The sequence below is a fragment of the Semicossyphus pulcher genome, unplaced genomic scaffold, assembly GCF_022749685.1.
Source record: "Semicossyphus pulcher isolate SPU_LCO1_2020_fin unplaced genomic scaffold, fSemPul1.0.p SCAF_7, whole genome shotgun sequence".
NCBI classification, from domain to species: domain Eukaryota; kingdom Metazoa; phylum Chordata; class Actinopteri; order Labriformes; family Labridae; genus Semicossyphus; species Semicossyphus pulcher.
The window spans coordinates 27235756-27259538 of record NW_027211748.1 but is presented as its reverse complement, the minus strand read 5'-3'; positions in this window follow the sequence as shown (position 1 = coordinate 27259538).

The following is a 23783-nucleotide window of genomic DNA, read 5'->3' as shown; positions in this document are numbered from 1 at the left end:
TGAATCGATCTGTTTAATTCGAGGCCGAAGGCTTCCTTTCATAAAGCCTTTTTATCTGTGTTACGCGCTTTCTTTAGTGTGATGGAGCAGACCTTCGCTATTCAACAGATTTAGCGCTTTACTTATATGTATGACACCTAAGAGCTGCACATCCCTCTGAATGTATAACCTTCATATTCAGCACATTCACTTTATTCTTAAAGCCTACATTTCCAAAATAGTTAACCTGAATGTTGCACTAAAACTATGTGGTGAACAATGGATTACAGGACAGTGAGGGTGTGAATACTGGCTTTTAGAAGAGCCTTCTGCAATCCAAAAGGAGTAATGACAAACTTGATGAACGTATGTGGGAGGTGTGCCTGGATGACAGCACAACTGTCGTGGTAGCTGTTAAAAAACTGCGACATGTACCGTCAAATTCAGTGTGTACGACGCACTTTTAATTTCTTTTCATGGCTGCGTCCAACAGAACGGTGTGACCAATATACCAGTGTAAAATACAGAGAGATGCCGGCGCCATCTTCACAACAATCAACGTTACCATAGGCTAGCTCAGCTACCGCATCGCACGGCAGCGTGTTTAACAGCAGAACAGCTTCTCGTGTTGGTCTGAGGTTAACGTTCACAGGTATGGAAACTTCAATGACTGTAGTGATTGTTTTTGTTACTTTTCCTCTCACCGTTCCTCCTCTACTCTGCTAATCCAGAACAGATCGGCTGCAGGAGCCGTATTTGTCAACAGAGCTGTCAATCATCCTTTTTACAGCATCAAATAACTAATTAAAAATAAACTTTTCAGAAAACTGAACACAAAAATCAGCATGATAAGAACTAACTACACAGAAACCATGTTTGAGAAACATTTATTTGACGTGTATTTTGATGTTATCTTTTGACTCATGTCCCATCTGTTAACATGGAGGAGGCGGGCTTTATGACCTATACTGCAGCCAGTCAGCAGGGGGCGATAGAGAGGGTTTGGCTTCACTTTTAGGGAGCTGTCATGTCTGCCATCTTTTTATACAGTCTATGGTCTGAACCCAACAAATTACAGTTGCAGGTTGGTTATGTTAAAGCATCAAAACTGGTTTCTGTTAAAGTACATTAATTCAAGCTAAGTTGCTACTTGTGTGATGTAACTTACAACAGTTCAAATAGTTTAAATCAAACTTGTGGTCTTGGGGGTCGTACTCAGGTTTGTTTGACATATCCATCGCCCCTGAACGCCACATTAAAGGACTTCCTGGCTCGTTAGACTACTTTATTGCCCTCCTCGTGCTGCAGGCACAAAATATACCTCCAACTGAAAATACATTAGATGGGAATTTGTGCTGACTAACACGAATAATGTCCATGTGCATGATTCTTTTTTTTTCATATTTTCATCATTTCATGAACTGTTCAGCAAATCTTTCATGAAAGCAACAATTGACAACTTTCCTGTCACCTTTCTGACCCGAGGTACGGCACACAGGAGGACAAATACAAAATCAAATGTAGACATGTGGAGAGTTAATTTTTGTGAATGTATTTCAAATCAAACAAAAGACTAAGACAGCTGTTTCAGGATGATGTCACTCCGCTCAACAGCATCGCTGCTTTGGATTTGCATTTCTGATTCACATCAGTAAAGCAATCTTATCTCGCCTCCGCTGCCAGTTTATTATTTTTTGCATTTGTTTTCAGAAAGATAAGACTTTGAGGCTCATCATGAGATGAAATCAGTTATTAATATGAACAAGTTTAGCTGTGACTGAAGTCCAGGCTGCTCCGCAGACACACACAGTCTGTCTTCACTGAAATGAGTCCCTTGTGATGAGAATGAGATTAGCTTATTCATGCTATTTTAACGTGCATAGACGAGACCCTGCATCTTAATCCTCTGTGTAAGATGAAAATCTATCAGTGTGTGTGTCTTTATTGTTTTGCATATGACTGTGTGAGTCTGTGTGTTCAGCATGCGTGTGTGTGTGTGCAGGAGATTGTTAGATTGATACTATTTTTGAAAGCAGATACTGATTTCTCTCGTTAAAGCTGCCTGTAACCTACATTTTTGTCAGTACTGACAACAATATTTTGACCTTTTATTATTTAAAACACGTTCAGCTTCAAATGTTGACTTCACATTGTGAGGGAAAAGCAGACCAAATGTAAAATACAATGAGAGGCCGTGACTCTCTGACCACTGGTGGGAATATCTAACAAAAAAAAGATGGAATACATAAAAGAATTGCCTTACTGAACAATAAAAACTGCAACTTTCTCTCTATGTTTTAAAGAAGAAACCTTCATATCAGCAGTGAGCCGCACTGACCGGCTGATATTTGATACTTGATATGCGATGAAACAGAATCCAGTAGCTCCAGTGCATCCACTTTAAAAGCCTCCCATCTCCTCCATCACTTTTAAAGCAGTGAAGAACAAGAGCTCATTGGAATTCGCCCAGTTTCCCACAGTCACTGGGTTCAAACTTAAAACAACACGCAGCCACTGAACAGAAACATCACTGCTGTTCCTCGGAGACAAATAAAAAACGGCAGAAAGCAAATGCCAAAAGCAGGGGGAAGAAAAAGAAATCAGACAGGCTGAGTGTTCTCCTGAGCCGAAGCAGCTCGCAGACACTGATAAATGTTTTGTACACTGTTGGCTTCTAAATATAGTTTCAGATCAATGCAATCAGGAACAATCTCCCCATTACAACGAGCAGGTCGGCTACTGAAGGCAGATATCTGAGGCTGTCAGATAGTTCTGTGGCACAGGCAGGTAAATATAGTCTGTAACAGGAACCAGCGCTGTGCGGCTGGGGAAACGCAGGCAGACTGTTTGGCAGGGTTGCTTATATAATAACGCTCATGCCAATAAAGGATATTGAGTCGGGTAAAAGACAGAGAGGGAGCGATTGAGTGGAACATGTAGAGAAGATGAAAGATGGAGAGACGATTAAAGAAAAAAACACAGAAAATAGACAACTTTCATGCAGCTATTCTAAGATAAGGTTAGAAACTGTTTGCATGCAAATTGTGTGGAAGTATTTGCACCCTTGTTTCAGTAGCAGATTATTGATGAGCTAAATAACAGCTATTCATTACTTATGTCTGACATTTCCTGAGGCTTTGGATTATTCATGCAACATCATTGGAGTAAACGTTTATCGTTTTTTATCTGATATACTTTACATTATGTGCATAAAGGAAGCAACATGGGTACAACATCCATCCGTGCATTATCTATACCGCTTTTCCTGTTCAGGGTCACAGGCGGGGCTGGAGCCCATCCCAGCTGTCACTTGGCGAGAGGCGGGGTTACACCCTGGACTGATCACCAGTCAATCACAGGGCTGACACATAGAGACGGACAACCTTTCACGCTTACATTCACACCTATGGTTATTTTAGAGTCACCAATGAACCTAACGAGCATGTCTTTGGACTGTGGGGGGAAGCTGGAGTACCCGGAGGGAACGTACGTCGCTTTGGACAAAAGTGTCTGGTAAATGAATTTGGAACATTGTAGAAGTTATTTCAACACTATTTTAATTGTTTTCATTTGAAACACATTCAAAACACACAAATTTTACAGACTAACATCTGTTTTCAGCTTGGTGACTTTGCAATCCTGCCAGCAACCGGTGCGGTAGCTGAGCTACGGTTGATTGTTGTGAGGGTGGCGGCTGCACTTGCGATCATGATGGTGCATGTCCGTGATCAAGCTTTAGCTAAAGTAATAATACACAATAAAATCCCTCTCGCTGCATTTTACATATATATATTTATATATATATATATGTATTTTATGTACGTGCATTGTCAAACTTGTTATGCTTTATATTACAACAGTACACATGCCATAGACCAGTGGATAAGTATATTCACCACCATCATTAACAGTGTAGGAAGCAGCTGGTGGAGATAAATCTATTAAATCTATTTTTCCCCTCGAGTGTTTGACATTTAGAGAGAGGAACACTGGGATCATATCTCTCCAATGTAATGGAACCTCATTTTTAATTATAATATTTGTTAATTAAAAGTATAGCTTTATATTCAAACCAGTGTAGAAACTCATATCCTCTACCATCAGCAGCATTCTGTGTTTTTAATTTGTTGTTTGAATATGACAAGAATCAGTATGGATTTATTGACAGTGACTGTTCACAGGAGCTCATTTTGTGCCCATGGTGACCTTCTCCCTGCAGTCAGACCATCGGATGATCAAATCTCCCAGTTCGGAGAGATGGCGCTCCCGGCGTTATTGTTTCACAGCGCTGCCGGGCTGGAGCTGCCTCGCCTAATGGACAAAAGGAGCGGAGAAAAGAGAGGAAAAGAAGGACAGGAGTGCAGGATAATGAAAACATCATTGTATGGGAGGAGATCCTGATCTAATCACTGAGGAAATGAGGCCTGTGAATGCCCAGTCATTTGGACTCATTTACACATCTCCTTTAATGCTGCTCACCCATCGATTAGCAGCCGACGAGTTCAGGAGAAGACGAGGGAGGCGAGTAAATGCTCTCAAAGTCTTTACTTCTGCTGAAGTGAACAGGTAGGTGTCCAAATTACTTCACAGCGTGCTAAAATAGTACTTGATTGTTTAAGTGTCTAAAAAAATTAGTTAAAATTAGGTTTCTTTGTTAAATTGAATGAACTTGTGGCAGCACATTGTGATTAAAGACAATTAAATTGATGTGACCAGCAAGTATTTACAATTAAGAGACTAAATTGGTTATTTTTCAGAGCCTTGTACCTGCCATGTCTGCAGTAACTTAACATGTAGGCAACTAAAACCACTAGAAAAGATTGCATTTGCTTTTTTGTAGGACGTGCAACCTGAACTACTTTATCCAAAGGTGCTATTTCCCTTGATATCTTCCTGAAGGGCCACTCAGACAGAGGTGAAGGGAGTGTTTTCCTTGATATATTTGCACAAACTTTACAACCAATGTGCCACTTGCACTGATGTTACTTGAAGCTAACAACTACAGCTGTTGGGATTCCCTAAAATGACATTATTTCACTCTAGTGGGTCATGCCCATAGACTGTATAAAAAAGATGAAACCCTCTCTATCGCCCCCTGCTGACTGGCTGCAGTATAGGTCATAAAGCCCGCCTCCTCCATGTTAACAGATGGGACATGAGTCAAACTATAAAATCAAAATACACGCCATATAATTTTTTCTCAAACATGGTTTCTGTCATTATAGTTAGTTCTTATCATGCTGATTTATGTCCAAGTGTTCATTTTCAGACAAGTTTATTTTTAATTAGTTATTTGATGCTGTCAAAATTATGATTGACAGCTCTGTTGACAAATACGGCTCCTGCAGCCGATCTGTTCCGGATAAGTGGAGTGGAGGACGAACGGCGAGAGGAGACGTAACTAAAACAATCACTACAGTCATTGAAGTTTCCATACCTGTGAACGTTAACCTCAGACCAACACAAAGAAGCTGTTCTGCTGTTAAACACGCCTGCGAGCGAGATCCTTCCTGTTTTTTAGGTAAGTTAAGAGTGCGTTTTGGTTAGCGGAAGTGGCTACAGTGGCGCCCCCCGCCGATCTCGACTCAGCAGACTCTGGCTCCAAATTACGTCACAATCTCAAGATAGCAGCGCCTATCACAGGGGCTATTTTGGCATCACTTTTGTACAATGGGAGCAGATGGAGACGCGTCGTCCATCTATATATACAGTCTTTGGTCGTTCCCTTCATCACGCTCAGTTGTGTGTGCCTGAGCTTAGTTGGCAGCAAATACAATACATTGATAAAAATGTTAAAGATGCCCAAGATTAAACCTGCAGAATTCCACTACTTGTAAATTTACTGCTTGCACAGCTGCAAATGCTACTAGACTACATGCAGATTTTCAAAAGACATGAAAATATGTACAACTTAATAATACTAAAACATATTGATATTCAGATGCACTTAATTATATCCAAAAACTAAAGTCAACTCGTGTCATTTTGGAGACAAAAACTAAACTGTGAACTTACTTTGTGAAAACATCACGTTTGTTGGGTTTAGGCAGCAAAATGTACTGAGTTAGCTTTTGGAAGAGGTCATGGTTTGAGCTAAAATGATGAGTCTGCATGTTGGTTTGGTTTCAAAGGAGAAATGGTACTCTCGCTGGTGAAAAAGAAACGGCTCCACTGTGACAGTCAGCGGCGTGCTGGAGCAGTTAATAGCTGTAGCTGCTGTAGCTAGCTAACAATGCACTTTACCACCATGTGTCTGCAGACTGTAAGATTGAGTCAGACTCGATTATCATTTCCAGCTCCAGTTATTTACATAGGACCCATTTTTCTTTGTGTGTTTTTTGTTTTTTTTGCAAAAGGTTTGACAAAGTAATTTTCACTGACAAAAATATCCTGCCTCTATAAAAATGTATTTCATGTTAACATTTGTTCTGGTGGTATACATCATGCCACTTCTTACATCTTTCTGATCAAACAATCTAACTTCCAGGCTGAACAGGGGATCCAATCAAAACCCACATATGAAAGAATAAATACAAGTTTAATTTAAATTATTCTAAGTACATACGCTTTTTGCTACTAAACTGAGATCAGTAACTATTCAAAGACTAAATATTGAAAAAAAACCTTACCTCTCTTTCAAGCACACATGTACTGGTATGAATAGAGATATGAACAGTAATATGTGACTTTGATGTGAATACATTCTGCTGCAGCTTGCTGCAATCATTAATCTTTGATTAAAATTTGTGCACTAATTAACTCCAAGAAAGCGTTTTTAATTTAATTGATGAGGCTCTGCACTCTTGTGCAATCAGGAACATGAACAACAAAGCTTTATAAGAGTTTACTGTGCACCCTGCTGCTTTACGACTGCTAACCTTCAACTACTTATTCATATTAGCTATATTATTAACACCCATCCATCCATTATCTATACCGCTTATCCTGTTGAGGGTCGCGGATGCCTATCCCAGCTGTCACTGGAGGGAACCCTAGAGCTCATATTACCTTTATGAAATACTTCATTGGTAATGTTAACATATGTAGAATGTCTTCAGGATCTTTTTCAGCAACACTAAAAAGTAAAACCATGATTACACATTCACAGCATCCCTGAGAACGCTCACAGTGAGAATGTAGTGGTGGCTTATTTACTTTAATCTACAATCTTCAAGTCTAGACTTGAACTATACATGATGGGCCTCCCTCCCCCTCGTGTGGGTATCAGGTGAACAAACAGCTGAACATGAGCATCAGTCCAGCCTGCAATCTGCTTTGGTTAATTTAGGCTTTCCGAGTACCTGGGACTGCAGGCTAACAGATATCAACATCTGTCATCTAATACCCCGCAAAGATTTAAATTTGGGGTCGTAACCTGCAGCTGGAGTGGATTACACCCTCACTTCTAATGAACCCACCTCACTTCCTGTGTAAGGCAGCTCAGACTTACACTTTCAGGTGTCAGGATGACGTTGATTGGTGAACTGAGCCTCAGGAGGGAAGTGCTTGAGGTTATAATAAAATGACTAAAACTTGTTTCACGAGGCTCAGGTTCGGCTGCTCCCACCTCCAAACGGATGCTCCACCACATCCCGGCTTATCACACACTCAAATGTACGATCCCAACCTTTTCTGTCGAGACGAAATCTTGCACGACACAGCAAGAATTATCTCTGAGCGGAGTCTCAGCTCCCACATGTGAGACCTTTGAGATAGCTGTATCCTCTTATACTTATCCTTTACATGCACACCCATACACACTCACACTCACAGCTACTTTTTCACCACGTGGACTCACAAGGAGGAGAATTCTGATTAGGCTGCATCCAAAGCTGCCACCCACGGGACCCGAGGGAGATATGAATTTGAAAAGACAGTGCAGTGCTGATATGAAGCGCCTGCATCGCCGGGCAACAGGGAACCCTGTTAAGACCTGCTATCCGGAGACCTGTCAGGGGAGAGACACACAGAGAGGGAGAGAGAGCGGGGCGAGGGGGGTCTGCATGTGGAAGCTGAGCGTGCAGCAGCCCAGATCTCTCATTAATGAGATATTGCAGCATACGCACTAACACTCCTGGTCCACATTATTCTGACAAATACAAGCAGAGTAAAAATGTGCCTTTATCTACAACCAAATAATTTGCATTAGAGTTAGAGAATTATTTCAGCATGAATCCAAGTAAGTTATCTGTGTAAATATGTTCCATTTGTCAAATTGTTTTCCAAGTTTCTCTGAAACATAAAGTAATAATCTCGAAGATTTTCATGTAAATAAATGTCTGTTAAGTCTCTATCTATCGCCGAATGAGGTAACACAATGGTGATTGAGCCTATGGCCCACTGATAAAGCCTTTGCATTTGCAGTGTTGCACACTGGGTGTCTGTGGCGACTTTCGCAGAAAAATTCACAAGCGGCGCCCAGTTAGTGACGCGTTTTCCATCAGCCAGCAGTGGTTGGTCTGCCAGAGAGGGTAGGCGGAGCTAAGCGGCTGCTTTTCCGCTCTCTGCAAGTGTTGCGAGTAAAAAGTAATCTACTATGGATGAACCAACAAAGAAAAGATGGATGACTACAGATACAACTTCAAAAATAAGGAAAGCGACCGTCAGCCAGGAAAATCAAGAGTTACAACCGGAGCCAACCGTGGACGTCACACATGCAACACTGTCTGGATATCTGGGAAGTGTGCTCCCGCAATTATCGTTTATCGCCATAGGTGCCGCCAAAGAGAAGAGATCTTCAAGATTGAGATTGAGATTGAGAACATTATTCAAATGATAAAGTGCGTTCTTAAATATGGTTCTCTTTAAGGGAAAGAAAGAAATGGCACAGTTATTAAATGAGATAATTTTAAATTGATGTGATAATGGAGCTAAGATTTTACTACTTTCCTTTTAACCCCTATATCTCTGCTTTTGGTCCCTTTGGCGGGGTAGTCATTGAGACATTTATGCATCAAATGTTCATAACAAAAACAATTCTGTTCAGAAAACAGAGAGAAGCTGCCGGAGACACTGAAAGAGAATCCTTGTGGGGCCAGAAAAATAGAAAATATTTCTGAGCCGCTCCCAGGGATGATTGGCTTCATATGTTATCCTGTCATTCCATGAGCTGTTATGAGAGGATGGAGTGGGAGAAGAAGGGAGGAGAGAGGATGAGGAGAAAGGGAGGGAGGGAGGAATTATGGCAAGGGTTGCAGAGGAGGGATGAGAGGGATAGAGGAGAGGAGAAATGAAAGAGATGAATTGAGAAAAGAGGGATGGCAGAAGAGGCATGAAAAAGCGGAAGGGGACAAATGCAAGTGGGGAGATGAGTAAAAATTGGGGGAAAGGTAAGGAGGCAAATCAGAAAATGAGATGGAGCAAAGGAGAGGAAAGGAAAGATGAGCTCCTGAAAGAGAAAAAAAGAACCGAAAGACGAGGAGAGTTGAAGAGGAAAATAGTGAGGGGGTGTGGGGAGCAAAAGAGACGGCAGGAGTCGAATCAAATCAACTCTTGAGAAAACAACCAGCACAGGAACACGCAGCCAATTTGACATGAGGAACATAAAATAAAGTAAAAATGAATCCCTGCAGACGGGATCCTGGCTCTTCATCCCATCTGTTTCCAGTCTCCAGTCCAGGCTGCTGGATCGAGAGCTCCGGGCCCGGCCCACCATCCTGACTGGGTCATACAAGATTTACACCCACATACGCAATCCTGGGAGAGTAGGCCCGACGCCAGAGCACAACGTGAACCAGCTGTTCTCGCATATTCAACCAATCAATGGCTACAACCAGAAAAACAGTGCCGTAGCCGTAGTCTTCTTCTTGCATAACAGACTGAAGCAGATTCAGAAGACGGGATTTTCTGCGTCCAGATGTGACGGAGCTGCATGAATTCAACCCAGCGGCACAGCTGTTCCTCGTATGACCCGATAACCTACGTTTAAGACGTTTGTTGAATTACAGCAAACAAGCAGACAACTGCCAAAACACGGTTTATCACTTTTACGGCTTTCAGGACAGTTTGTTTGAGGGAAATCTGTTGGTTTGTTTTGTGGCAGAAATCAAAATTGAGGTTACTGATCCTCCAAAGCAGACTGGGCGGAAGTTTTCACAGGGGAGCAGAGAAGGAGCAGGAGGACTCTGGGTGTTAATGCTCTTAAATAAAGCCAAAAATGAAGTCAAACAGGGATGGATAAAAGAACAACATTTTCTCTCTCTCTCTTTTGTAGGGAAGCAGCAGCTTTATAGAAAAACTTGGTCTTTTCTTTTGAGAAACAGACGTTTTCAGCGGTGGAAGAATTTATCTGTCAAAATGTTTTATTTATTTATAAATGTAAACTAAGAGTACAAATGTCTGCACAATAAGCTTCAAGTATCAAAGTTATAGTACTTACAGTGCAGAATGTGTTACTGTCTCGTACACCGTGTTCATACATCGTACTTATTGCAATTAGTTTGATTTGAATTACTTTATAATGTTGGATAGTTTATTTTATTAGTTGATATGCATTGTTAGTAAAAACTGAACCTGCAGAGTAACAAGTATCACAGGCCGCATTCACACCTAAAGTCTGTTTGTTTGGTCCCATTCAAAGACCAAACTGTTTCAAAGTTGCATTTTGCCTCGAGTTTGGTTTGTGTTCACACGGCAGCTTTTACCAGCGGACCAAAAGTTTTGATGCGCGAGGAAACTGCTCTCTGATTGGTCAGAATTTTCATGTGGCCTAGAGTAAACAAAACGAGAGAGCACACTGATCAATCACACTCAACATGATCGCAGATTTTAATGTTTTGTTGTCTGAGTTTTTCACTTTTAACCGACACTGTTCCACAGATCGATCAGTTCCACTCTTAGTTTCTCACTGAACAGTTTGAACACCTCCGTGTTCTCGTGTGTTTCCACAAGCATTTGTGAAATTGTTTGGTCAGCCCATATTTCTATTTCCTCATTGCTCCCCCACGTCTGTGCTCTGCTCATCTCACTGCGTGTCTCTGCAAATGTCAGCACCCGTAAACTACAATGCACAGTTTTATGGTTTGCTTCCTGTATAAGGTCCTACTTTAAGTCCGTTTATGTTCTCACCAGAATCAAACCAGACCGAGACCTGTCTTTTCTAGCATTCCGGCTTTCACACCACCTAAACAAACTGCACCGAGGGGACAAATGCTCCAGGGTTCGGTTCAATCAGACTAAACAAGGCTGCTGTGAACCCGCCCTTAAGCTCAAAACAATTCCAATGGAGTAATATTTCCTTACGGTAAACTGACTTAAACGGTAGACACTATAAGATAATCGAGCCAATTTGGGGCCTGATTCCCGGCTTCTGACAAAAGTAAGCAAAGTCCTGATGTTTGATGGTTCTACAGATGATCTCTCCAGATGTTCCTGTGGTGTGAGGTTTGGTAAGTGTGATTTTTGTTCCCCTGATCTGCTTGGAAGAACGTTGTGGCCGTACTGATTTCAAGTCGGAAATATTAAACAAAATTTACGATCTGATGTCCTGTTGTGTGGGGGGAACGCAAAGCATAAAGTAACACGTGTTCACGCCGTCTCCACCACTTCATCCCAAAAACTCATCGACAATTCTTCCTGCCCGTCGTCTGCCATGTTTGTTTACTCTAAAGTCTCGTTTGGCTGCGAGAGATTTTGAGATTTCCAGCTGTGAGAGTTGGACTTTGGTTGTTGGTGAATGAATCTGTTAGTGTGTGGTGTGCTGTTTGGATCATATCGTTGCTCTCCACACATTGTAGGAACAAAACAATATGATGCTTATTTATCTCTCAGCAGGATGTTACTACTGAATGCTAAAGCATCTCCAAAAGATATTTGCCTCGTATGCAGATCTTCGGTCTGTACATTTCAATGATTTTCACAGCTTTCCACAGTCTTACAACAATGTGTTTATAAAAATGTACTATTGTATTTTACATACTTCCATAACTTCTTAAGGTTATTTTTTATGGTTTGAATTCATATATATTCTTAATGTAGAAATAACCATCAAGGGAAATGATATCAGAAAAGTCATACAGCTCATTTCTCTTCTTGTTTAATAAAACAGGCTCAGTTTTGAAACATGACTCACAGGTGAGTCCAGGATTTATCATCTGCAGTAAAACATGACACAGAGGTATGAAGAAGAAAAAGCAGCCTTGAATACAACTACTAAATATCTCCGGATCTGATACAGACATCGTAACTGTCGTTTGCACAATCTGTTCTGTTCTTATATCAAAAGAAAATTCTGTTTTACTTTGGACTCCATTTTTTGGGAAACTATCCGACATGTCTGTTTAAAAGTCTCTTTTCTTATTAGCTGAAGAAGTGTGGGATTACTTTGTGGCTTTGATACTTTTGTCTGATCGCAGCTGTGAAGATTCGCTCGCAGGGTTTTACCTGACAGGATAAACAATTGAAAGCCAGCTGAACCAGCTGTCACACGGGGTCAAAGGTCACGTCCACACTTCAACAGTTCTTAGTGGTGTTGCTGCAAAGTCCCCGGCCAGGTTTATGTGTCAGTATGCACACATACAGACATTTTATGAATGTACACATTATGTATATTTTATGTCTACATGTGCATGCATTCTTAGAAACACGCACACACATCCTGTCTTTGTTAAATAATTCAATTTACACATAAGAAATGGTAACACAGTTTACAGCATGAAATATTTAGTTTGAAAATGAGATAAAAAGACTCCCCAAGAGGTTTATAAAAGCTTCTCATCCCGAAAGAAACAACCGGAAAAAAATAAACCCCACTTCTCTCCTGTGTCTTCACTATATTTCCACATACTTCTGGAATTTGAACACACCACGTCTCCTTCAGTCCTCAATTATGCTCGTAAAACACACAACATTTGCAGCCTGTTGATGACAGGCTTGGATTTGGAAACTGTGACAGGACCGTCAGAATATTCTGATGCGGGTTTGGCTCCAATAAACGATCATTTATTGTTTGTTCCATGGCTGCTTCAGCAGTCTCGCTTCTCAACAATACACCAAACAGACTTATGTTGCAGAGCATGTTGCTTTGTCCACTGCAAAACATCATTCATAAAACAAAACAGGTCTACATCTGTGGGCAACAACCTCCAAATGTTGAGTAATGTAGAGACGGTCAATGTCAAATTGAAGACAGCAAAACTCAAAGACAGCGACCAGCCGCTACATTTGCTTTTTCTACACTAACAAGGAGGATAGTTTTTTAAATCAGGATCTGTTCGAGGCTATAACAGAACTAAGAGCCAAACATAAACACAAACACATTCCTCATTGGACTAAAGTACGCCTCTACAAATAAATGCTTTTGTGACTTTACCTTCAGAATGTGAAAGAAAGTGTTTGCATTAACCCTAAACAACTTTATTCTGGGTATATATTGGCGACTGCTGTTTATGAAAATAGCTTTACAATAGTAAACTTACCATATTTAAAGCACAAAAAGCTGCATAAAAATATATGCAATTAAATAATTACGTTTGCAAGTTTCAAAGAGATCAGAAGTAAATGCAATTCATTCTTTCGCTAAAGCAACCAGCCTCCCTGTACCACATGCTCACACAAACACACACACGCTCACACACACACACACACACACACACACACACACACACTGTTTCAGACTCTCAGAAATGCAAACAATGCCCTCTCTACACACACCTGAAAACACACACACCCACACACACAAACCACAAGCCCGCTCTCTGCTGCTCTTATCAATTACTTCACAGATATGTAATTTGAGCAACGCGGTGCTGACAGCTGCTTTTACATGCCAAACGCTGTAGAATTAGTCAAACAGACAGGCTATTCAGCAGCACAAAGTGCCTGTCAGAAACAGTTATTACAGGGCGGACGCGGAGACGAGCCCTCGGACGCTCTGTCACTGATACTCCGGGGGAGCTCGCCTGTCGAGGTGCTGTTGCAAAAGCGGGTTTGGAATTTGCAGAGGGATGATAGACGTGTCAGGCACAGGAAGGTAAACTGCTGTCAATCCGGCTTTGAAAGCAGTTCGAGGTGACTGCAACAAAGGAGACACTGAATCACCTTGTCATTTTGTGTGTGTTTCTTCTTTTTTTTCTTTCACCTGGTTAGCTTCGCCTGAAGGGTCATCACATCCACAGGCCTGCAGGCCAGTGACAACCTCTGCTTTTTATGACCCTGACTGCAGGTTGACCCCGAGCTGCCTGGGGCAGGGCCATGACAGACGGGAGAACGCCCTTAAATTAAAGAGTCAAGACAGCTTTTATTTGCAGGGTGTTTTTCTTTCTTTCTCTATTACTGACCCTCCATCCTCCCACTCTTCCCCCTCACATTTTCCCTTCTTACCTTTTGGTACAAATGACCTACATTTACCGACTGATACGATGTAAGAATGAGAATCAGGGCAATGTAATAACTGCCTCACTGACAAGTGTCATTTTAATAAAATCTGCTGTATGATTTGAAAAATAATAATCCATCAAAGATTGCCGGCTGCATTATGATAAAGAAAGAGATGGCTGCTTATATTACTGACAATACTTAATTGTATAAAAACCTCTATATCTTCCTCCTCTGTGGAGGAATTCTTCCACAGGTTGAAAATACATTTCAGTGCATGATGCTCTTCATTGTGGAGAGGGAAAATAATGTTGCATTATTAATAAAAAGGTGGTTTACTTTCTGCATTGTAAGTCTGAGCTGATGATGGGAGCCTCTTATAGAAATAAGGCTCTGGACATGCATTGATATCTATAGATAGTGCCCCTATTTTTCCAAGACATATACGGCAAAGGCTTTTCCCCCACTTCCACATTCCCGCAGCATGGGCGCCAAGTATCTCAGTGTCTTCTTCCCTTTGTATAGCTCACATATTAATTGACTGAAATACTTTCTTCGTTTTGGTGATTAATTAAAGTGTTTAAAGAGACACCCATTACACTTTCAGCTGATGATTCGCAAACCAAAGAATCTCCTCCACGACTCTGAGAGGCAAAACATCTCTAACCCTCAAATTCCACACGATCCGTCTCCGGCGCGTTCTGTGTGCGCCTCGACATCCAGAATCAATGCTCGTGATTCCACAGCACTCGCCGCTGTCCGTCTCCGGGGCGTCCCAGAAGCGTCTCTCCGCTCTGCTCTGCTAAAGATACGCTCCAGGTCTCTTTTTGACGGAGGCCGCTTCGAGCACGCGTCAAGATGAACAGAGCAGATCGTTCCAAACAGGAAGTGACACACGAAAACGGCATACAGCATCCGATCATTTCAAAATAAAACACCATGTATAGACCGGTACAGACTTCTGTTTTTTTCCATTTTCATAACAACAACACACTGAAATCTTGAAAAAACAACAACAAATAATAAGAAATTGAACTGTTTTGTTCCTGTAGTGTGTGGAGAGCAACGATGTGACCCAAACAGCACACCATACAATAGATAGAGAAATAGATTCATTCAACAACAACCAGAGATTGACTCTTAACACTGCTTACAAAATCTCTGGTGGTCAAACAAGACTTTAGAGTAAACAAACATGGCGGACGACGGGCAGGAAGAATTGTTGATGATAGTTTTTGGACTTTTTACTGAAAATTCAGGAAGAAAAAAGAACAAACTGTGGATGAAATGGTGGAGACGGCATGAACATGGGCTGTACATGGCTGCGGTTCTTGTGCTTCCTCCTTCAGTCAGCTTGTCGTTTTGTTCCACGTGATGATCCACAGAGAGCGTGCTCAGCTGCCCTCGGGGTTCCCCCCACACAACAGGATATCAGATCGTAAATATGTCTAATATTTACGATCATATCTTGTAGTGTGTTTCCTGCCCAAGATGCCTGATTATATCATTGCAACAAGCTGGTGTATGTTTGTTTTCAGGTTTGGTTTATGTGTTGCTGTAATGGATTATCAATAACCAATTAAATGGGGAAAGTAGCAGGTTTAAAATATAGAGAAGAGGCGCAAAGAACACTTTGAATTTGGAAAGCAAAAAGGCCTGCCAGTGATTTACAGATGTCGTGTTTTATTATGTAAAACAGCTGTGCAGTAATTAACAGGAGCCCCATAAGTCTCCTGTAAATTTGGCATCAAGCATTTACAGATATGATCAACCACGTTTTTTTGTGCTCGCTGCTTTATGAACTTTAAATAACTAGTCATTATAGCTTATTTATCTTCACCTTGTTTTACCCAGAGTTCCTGTAAGATTATTTCACGTTATGTCTGATGGTAAAAATGTAGTTGCTTATCATTTTGGTGATTAGGGAAATTGAAGGTCGTTTCTGTTCCACTTACGGCACAATTCTGACACGTGTTCTAGTTGAACCCATTTGCCTTGAAAAATAATGCAATAAATCCAGTATTTACCGATGCTGAATGTTGAGATGCCCCTCATTTATGAACAAATTATTTCCAGCAGGGACATGATTGGAGCTGACAGGGACAAACAGTATCAAAACAGACCAGAAAGAGGAGCAAAATTGCATTTATCTTCTCCGAGTAATCAAATCTGCTCCAGGATTTATGTGCATCTCCTCAGTGTCCAGACTCATATCTTGATGTTTGTTTCCCCTTGGTTTTATCACCATTTGTGTCCTCAGCTGCCCTTTGAGATGCTCTGATGAACCTGATTGTTAAAACGTCTTTAAAAATACATTACTCTTCCTCTTTAATGTACTTATGGTCACAGAGTCTCGATATAGCATACATACAGCAGAGTGTCATAAATCTGAAGGATAAAATCTGAGATGGCAGATAAAACAAAGCTTTTCTTTTGCCACAGCTGATCTATGTTCTTATTGTTTGCACATTATTCTTGATGTGATGGGGGTATGAAGCGACATTTCTCAGGTAACAGGTTCTTGCAAATTGAACAACTCAAAACAAAGCTATGTTCTGGTTCATGCATGGTTGACTGAATGTGGTTGGTGGAATCCTGTCCACACAAAGAAGTAGTTTCAACGCATTTTATTTACCATACTAAAATCATGAACTGTGTGATGAGACATCACAAAGGGAGAAGTTTTAAACCTTTTCACAGAAGAAGAAAAAAGAACACTGAGCATGCCCAGATACTTTGGCTGTGCAGCTCTGACGACGAAGGCAGAATGAATGTGAACTCAGTAGCCAACAAGGTTGAGTCCTTGGCTTAAGTGCAGTAGTCGTGGGATTGAATCCAGGTCAGCCCATTTTGCAAAAAAAAATGTGTTGATGATGGGATGTGATGCACAGCTCACTTAATATAATCATTTTAGCCGCTATGAGACTTGCCGTTAATGTGTGTGAATGTGTGATGAATCTTGTGACAGAAGCAGATTTCCTGGTGAAATCTGATCGAACATAAACGTTTAAATAAAGTCTTTAAATAGTCAATTTTAACGTCTTTTCAACGGGCGCCATAGTCGTCATTTAAATGTCTTTTTAATGGTAAAATGCTCGCTGGGATAATAGATGTACAGAATATATGTTAGGAACAACATTAATGAAATGCATATGAGAGAAACATTTTTTTTAAAAACTAAACAGACACAATTTGAATTCCAAAAATATAGCTTTCCTGTAATGACCGGGCTGCAGGGCCGTGTGCAGACCATTCTGACTGGGTGGCTCAACTGAAGCACTGACTTATGCAGGGCTGGCATGAAGTATGTGTGCACACACATGTCTGAATAGCATTGATTTACCATTTCTGTCTCCACTAATCATATGTACTTCAACAACTACCATTAAGGTTGTAATGTTGAAGATCTCAGTGTCGTTCTCTTTTGCGGCACCTGTGGCGATAAACGGTAATTGTGGGAGCACACATCCTGGTTGTAACTCTTGATTTTCCTGGCTGACGGTCGCTTTCCTTTTCAGACTGTTTGCTTCATCTGAGCGTCGAGTTTGTTTCTTTTTCTTTGGATTTTCACTTCTTGTTGAAGTTGTATCTGTAGTCATCCATCTTTTCTTTGTTTGTTCAGCCATAGTAGATTACTGTTTACTCGAAACACTTGCAGAGAGCGGAAAAGCAGCCGCTTAGCTCCGCCTACCCTCTCTGGCAGACCAACCACTGCTGGCTGATGGAAAACATGTCACTAACTGGGCGCTGCCTGTGTCACGGTATAAATAACTATGGTATGTTGCAACACTGCCAAAATAGTTGCTTTAAACATTAGTCCCATCTATGACCTTTAGATTTTGGGCCACTCTCCGGGCCTTGGAGATGTCTTTATTCCTCTGCTGTAAGAAGTAAAACCTTATGAACCTGTGGGAAAGTTTAATTGTTCACAGCTCGACCGTCAGTTTTACAGCAAATGTGTGAAAGGCGATTAGAATTTTTCTCTCAGCTGGTTAAACTGCCTGAGCATTAACACAGATAATGTAAATGGGTATCAATGATTAATACAAGGGTTATATACTGGAATGAGGGTAGCATTAAGTACATCATTACCCTCTCATGTGTTCACTGTGGCAATAATAAACTCACCAATTACAGAAAAAAAATCTTCTCAGCTAAATGACTTCATGTGCCGCACTGATGCTTTTCCACTGAGGACAGTTCATGCACCGAGTCGTGCAGCAGATCTTAGTTAAATTCCAAAAATCAAACAAACTACCTACTTAAGTATAAAACACAGCACCACAGGAGCTGAAAAATGATCCACAGCAGCTACTTCAAAGAGGCTCTGATTGCATATACCGTAGTAATGCTGCTCGATTCATGTTGGTTGCCTTGAAGAATGTGTGAGAAAGACATCTTTTGTTTTTCTTTTCGCGCATTATTCCAGGACATTTGCCTTTGCTTTTTTAATGAGCACATTTAATAGCTAATTGGAAGATTAGCCTCCTTGCCTGCAGGCTGTAAATTGTGTTGCCTGCTGTTCTGTTTGCTTTTTCGAATACAAAGCTCAGACAGTCATGCCTCTCAGCTTTGGTCTGAGCTCATTCTTCGCTCTATCAGTCTGCAGGGAAATGAATCTTGATCCAGTGCTACAGGAATTAACTGGATAATGCAGCATCTGTGAGGCTGCCTTTGTCAGGAGCCTTTGATGGAGGGAAAGTTTGTCTCTGCTATCGGGCCGACCATAACTATCTCTGAATACCACTGAGCCTGTTTAGCCTTCAAAGTGATTGGCTGATGGATCCACAGCATCAACAGATGATGACAGATTTGATTCCTTTAAACTATTGAGACAAATGTTATTATGAGGGTTGCGACTGTAATAAACTGAAACAGATGTTGTAGAGCTTTGGGCCGTGGACATAGTGAAGAGGTGAGTCAGCCCGAAAAACAAAGCTGCTCAAACCAAAGAAACAAAGAACACAATAGAACAAGGTTCATAATCGTAAACCTTAACTGTGTTTAGACAGTTTTGTAGTAACTAACTGTAACCTTATTGTCCCTCTGGAGTCTTGACTCTTTTTCTCATTCTTCATTTTACTTGTGTGATTTTTTTTGGCACATTTTGTATGAGCATTGTTGAGAGGTGCCTAAAAAATGCTTTACTGTAATTGTTGTGCATAAAGACCTTAAATTCAACCGTATTTGTCTTGACCCATCAATCGCACCTGGTAGACTTTGTGCCTCTACACACTACGTCATCCTCCTTCCTTAAAGTGGTAATCTCGAAGATCTCAGTTTCGTTCTCTTTGGCGACACCTGTGGCGATAAACGGTAATCGCGGGAGCACACTTCCCAGATATCCAGACAGTGCTGCATGTGTGACGTCCTCGGTTGGCTCCGGTTGTAACTCTTGATTTTCCTCGCTGACGGCCGCTTTCCTTTTTAGACTGCTTGCTTCATCTGAGCGTCGAGTTTGTTTCTTTTTTTTTGGATTTCACTTCTTGTTGAAGTTGTATCTGTAGTCATCCATCTTTTCTTTGTTTGTTCAGCCACAGTAGATTACTGTTTACTCGCAACACTTGCAGAGAGCGGAAAAGCAGCCGCTAAGCTCCGCCTACCCTCTCTGTCAGACCAACCACTGCTGGCTGATGGAAACGCGTCACTAACTGGGCGCCGCTTGGGATTTTTTCTGCAAAAGGCACACCTCAAAAAGATTTATCACCAAAAGTCATGGTATAAATAACTAAGGTATGTTGCAACACTGCCAAAATAGTTGGTTTTAACATTAGTCCCATCCATGACCGCTAAAGTCACCACCCAGTCTGTAATACTGCAAATGCAAAGGCTTTCATCAGTGGGCCATAGGCTCAATCACCAGACATTTATTTCAACGTTATCACTTTTAGGCTTCTGTATTGTCGGCTCGGACTATACTTCTAATGGAAATACATTTGTTTGAAATTTGTGCTGACTGAAGGAAATAAGAGAAGTTCATGTCAATGTACTTGATTTTCTATATTATAATTTAGTTTTGGGCATATTCTCCGATCTGCCCTGACACCTGGCTGCTGCACAGGTTACATTTCCAATCTACAGATCTAAGGCAGGAATCAGAAACCCCTACTGTTAAAATCATAGTGCTGATCATTTTGAGGGAAGTAAACCCATCGCACGGTCAGCCTCGTCTCTGTGTATGATAAGGAAGAATTGTTCAATATGGACGGATAGTCTGCTGAGTCTGGAAAAAGTACAAACTATTCTAACACTGAACATCTCACCCCATTTCAACTTGTAACTTACCGTTGCACCGTCTGACCCGTGGAGAGGTTTGTCATTAATTATGATGCTGTTTGCATTAGTTCCCCTGCTGTACTTATGTCTCTCTTACAAAAGACATCTCAATCTTGATGGTATTACCTGATTAAATAAAGGTTATGTTAATCAATAATGAGTCTGCTGAGGCAGCATTTCTCTTGATTTAATCAGTGAGGAGCAAACAAACAAGCAGCCAGCTCAAAGACCAAGAAGACTTCACTGTATGCCCTGAGTCTAATATATGACAGGAGGTGGGGTGCATTGCTCAGAATTAGCTCAGCGCTGTAAAATTTAAGACATTTTTAATATTTCAGAGTGAAATGTCACTGCGTGCGCTCTCGGCTGTGCACAGTGCTCGGCTTGTTCAAAACAAGACAATACTGTATTCTTCTCACGTCAGCGAGTCCGGCCAAGACATTCCTCTCTCCTCACATCCAATATTCCCCCGCGCCTGACAGACAGAGCCACTCTCTCCACATCCCCTATGAAAGCTTCCCGCGGTGCCAACCTGCCCTGAGACTGGTGGCTTATGGGATTTGCGGTCCCTCATCACAGCTGGGCTCTCCCTCTGAGCTCCACTTAACCTCCATGGTCTGCACGTCTGGGAGGCTCATTGAGGCAGCGCTGATATGGGGAGACTGGTGGAGGTGTGTGTGCATGTGTGATCAGTGTGTGTGTGTGTGCTACCTGTGTAAAGCTGTTGCTGTGCACATTTTATCTATTGTTCTCAAAGATACACAGTGCAGCTGTTGACTTATTTCAAGGTTCCGAGAGTCATGTAAAACCATTCAACCTATAAATCTGTGCAGTGTACAGCTCAGTGGGGTGGAGTATATGTAACTGATGAAGGGGAGACTTCCGAGAAAGATATTACCACAACAGCCTTCACCTATGTTGAAAAATCTCTTCAACACAGCCTCACAGAAAGCCTGTCGTTAGCTTTCACCTCCTCATAGCTTCATAACTCTGGCAGAAGTATCCTTTTTAACTATTCATTAGTAAAAGGTGTTTGGAGCCGACAGAAGGGAGGGTGAAGTATAGTGTGTGTGTGGATTAAAAAGGTTTCTATTCTTATATTGTTAGACCCTTTCTTTGCTGATACTGAGGGTGCTTTCACACCTGAGCTGTTTGGTCGGTTTGAACCGAAACCCTGGTGTGTTGAGCCAGATAGTCCGGTCGGTTCGGAGTGGTGTGAAAGCAAAATCAAACTTTGGTGCGGACCAAACAAACGAACTCTGGTCCGCCTGAAAACGGGGGTCTCGGTTCGCTTCCACGTGGTCCAGAATTTGGTTCACTGTAGGTGAGAAAGCGATCCAAACCAGCAAGATGAATAGAGGACAGTGTTGCCAGATCAGATCGACAGTTTCCAGCCAAATTACAACTCATAACCAGCCAAAATCATCACCTTGCCAGAAACCCATGTAAAACCGTAAAAACCATGACATACGCATTAGAAAATAGATCATAAATATGAAGAGCTTTATATCTGCATCAAATGACCAAAGATAAAATGTTAGATAAAAACGCTATCCCAAAAAGAGTGCAGTTAGACTACCAAATACACAAATTGGCTTTGGGGCGTCTGCCGTCGTGGCAAACCCACAATAAAGTGATCAAATACTGCCATGAAATGTGAACCAAAACACCAAAATCCAACCCATTTAAAAACTATAGGACTATGGAGGAATGAAACATAAATAATAAATGTAAATAAATGAATAGGCCATTAAATGAACCAAAATATTAAAAAACAAATCATTATTTAGGCATTGATTAATTGATAAAATGTGACTTCATTTGATTACAGAAATGAAAAATGTATGTCACATTGTCACTGATAATGACGTCAAGTAAAAGAGTTCCTCCTTTATTCACAGGATTGAATACAACTTATGTAAATCAAATGTGTAAACAATGAGAGAGTGGAAACCCCGAAATCTATTTTTTTTTACTGATCTTTTCTTTTTTTGACCATAAAATGACAGCTTGTTCAAAATCCCGCCAAATGTTGACAGAAGCAGCCCAAAATCCATCTACCAGCCCAACGCTATTTTCTCCAACCCGAGGTAATCAAAAGAAGCCCAACTGGGCGGAAACCAGCCCAATCTGGCAACACTGGTAGAGGACAGACATGCGGGAGCGACGATGAAATAGAAATATGGGCTGACCAAATAATTTCACAAATGCTTGTTGAAACGAGACAATGGAGGTGTTCAAACTGTTCTGGGAAAAGCTAAAGGAGAAAGGAACTGATTGAACTGTGGAACAATATCGGATAAAAGTAAAAAAAAACTCTGACAACAAGGCGGAGAGTGCTCTCCCTCTTTGTTTACTTCAGGGAGTTTTCCACGTGGGAATTCTGACCGATTAGAAAGCAGTTTGCCTCGCGCATCAGAACTTCTGGTGAAAGCATCCGTGTGAACATAAACCAAACTTTAGGCAAAATGCAACTTTGTAACAGTTTGTGTCGATATACGTATTTTAGTGTTAGTAAGACCGGTGTCAATCAGGGATCTCTTTCTCTTTTCTTCTACGTCGTAGCCATTCGTATTTCAACAAAGAGTGGAACTGTCTTTGAAAAAATGTTCAGTTGTGAACGCATCTTAGCGCGTGTGCTTTCTGATTGTCCACCTTTGTCTTTCTGTGCACACTCAGACATACCTGTTGGCATACCAGATTAGTTTACTGACAGTCGACTAATCAGCTAACTTTAGACTTATTAAGTGGTCATAAAAATCTACTCAGATTTACCTGCTGATGATGCATTCACCTCATAAGACATGACGCTGCGTTCCGCTACATGAAAGATGTTTTATCTTATTACAAAATAAAATATAATAAAAGCATTATTTGTTTCGGCTGTAGTAACCCTTTATCACTTTGTCGTTGGATCCAAACCAAATTCTGTGGTGTCGCCCGTTTCTACTGCATATCTCATACTGTGAATCTAAGCTGAAAGAGGGGGTATTATGCTGTTAAACTTTTTAAGACATATATAATGTTACAATGTTGGATGTTCAGACTAAACGTGGGTGAAGTTTCAAATCTGTTGGTAAAAGTATGTTGGAGTAATCCCCAGGTTTCTCAGCTCAGTCTGCAGGCTGCTGTGAACGCCAGGTTTCACACAGTTCTTTCTACACGCTGCACTTTGTGACGTCACAAAGTGCAGCCTCAGCAGGCTTCGGAGAGCT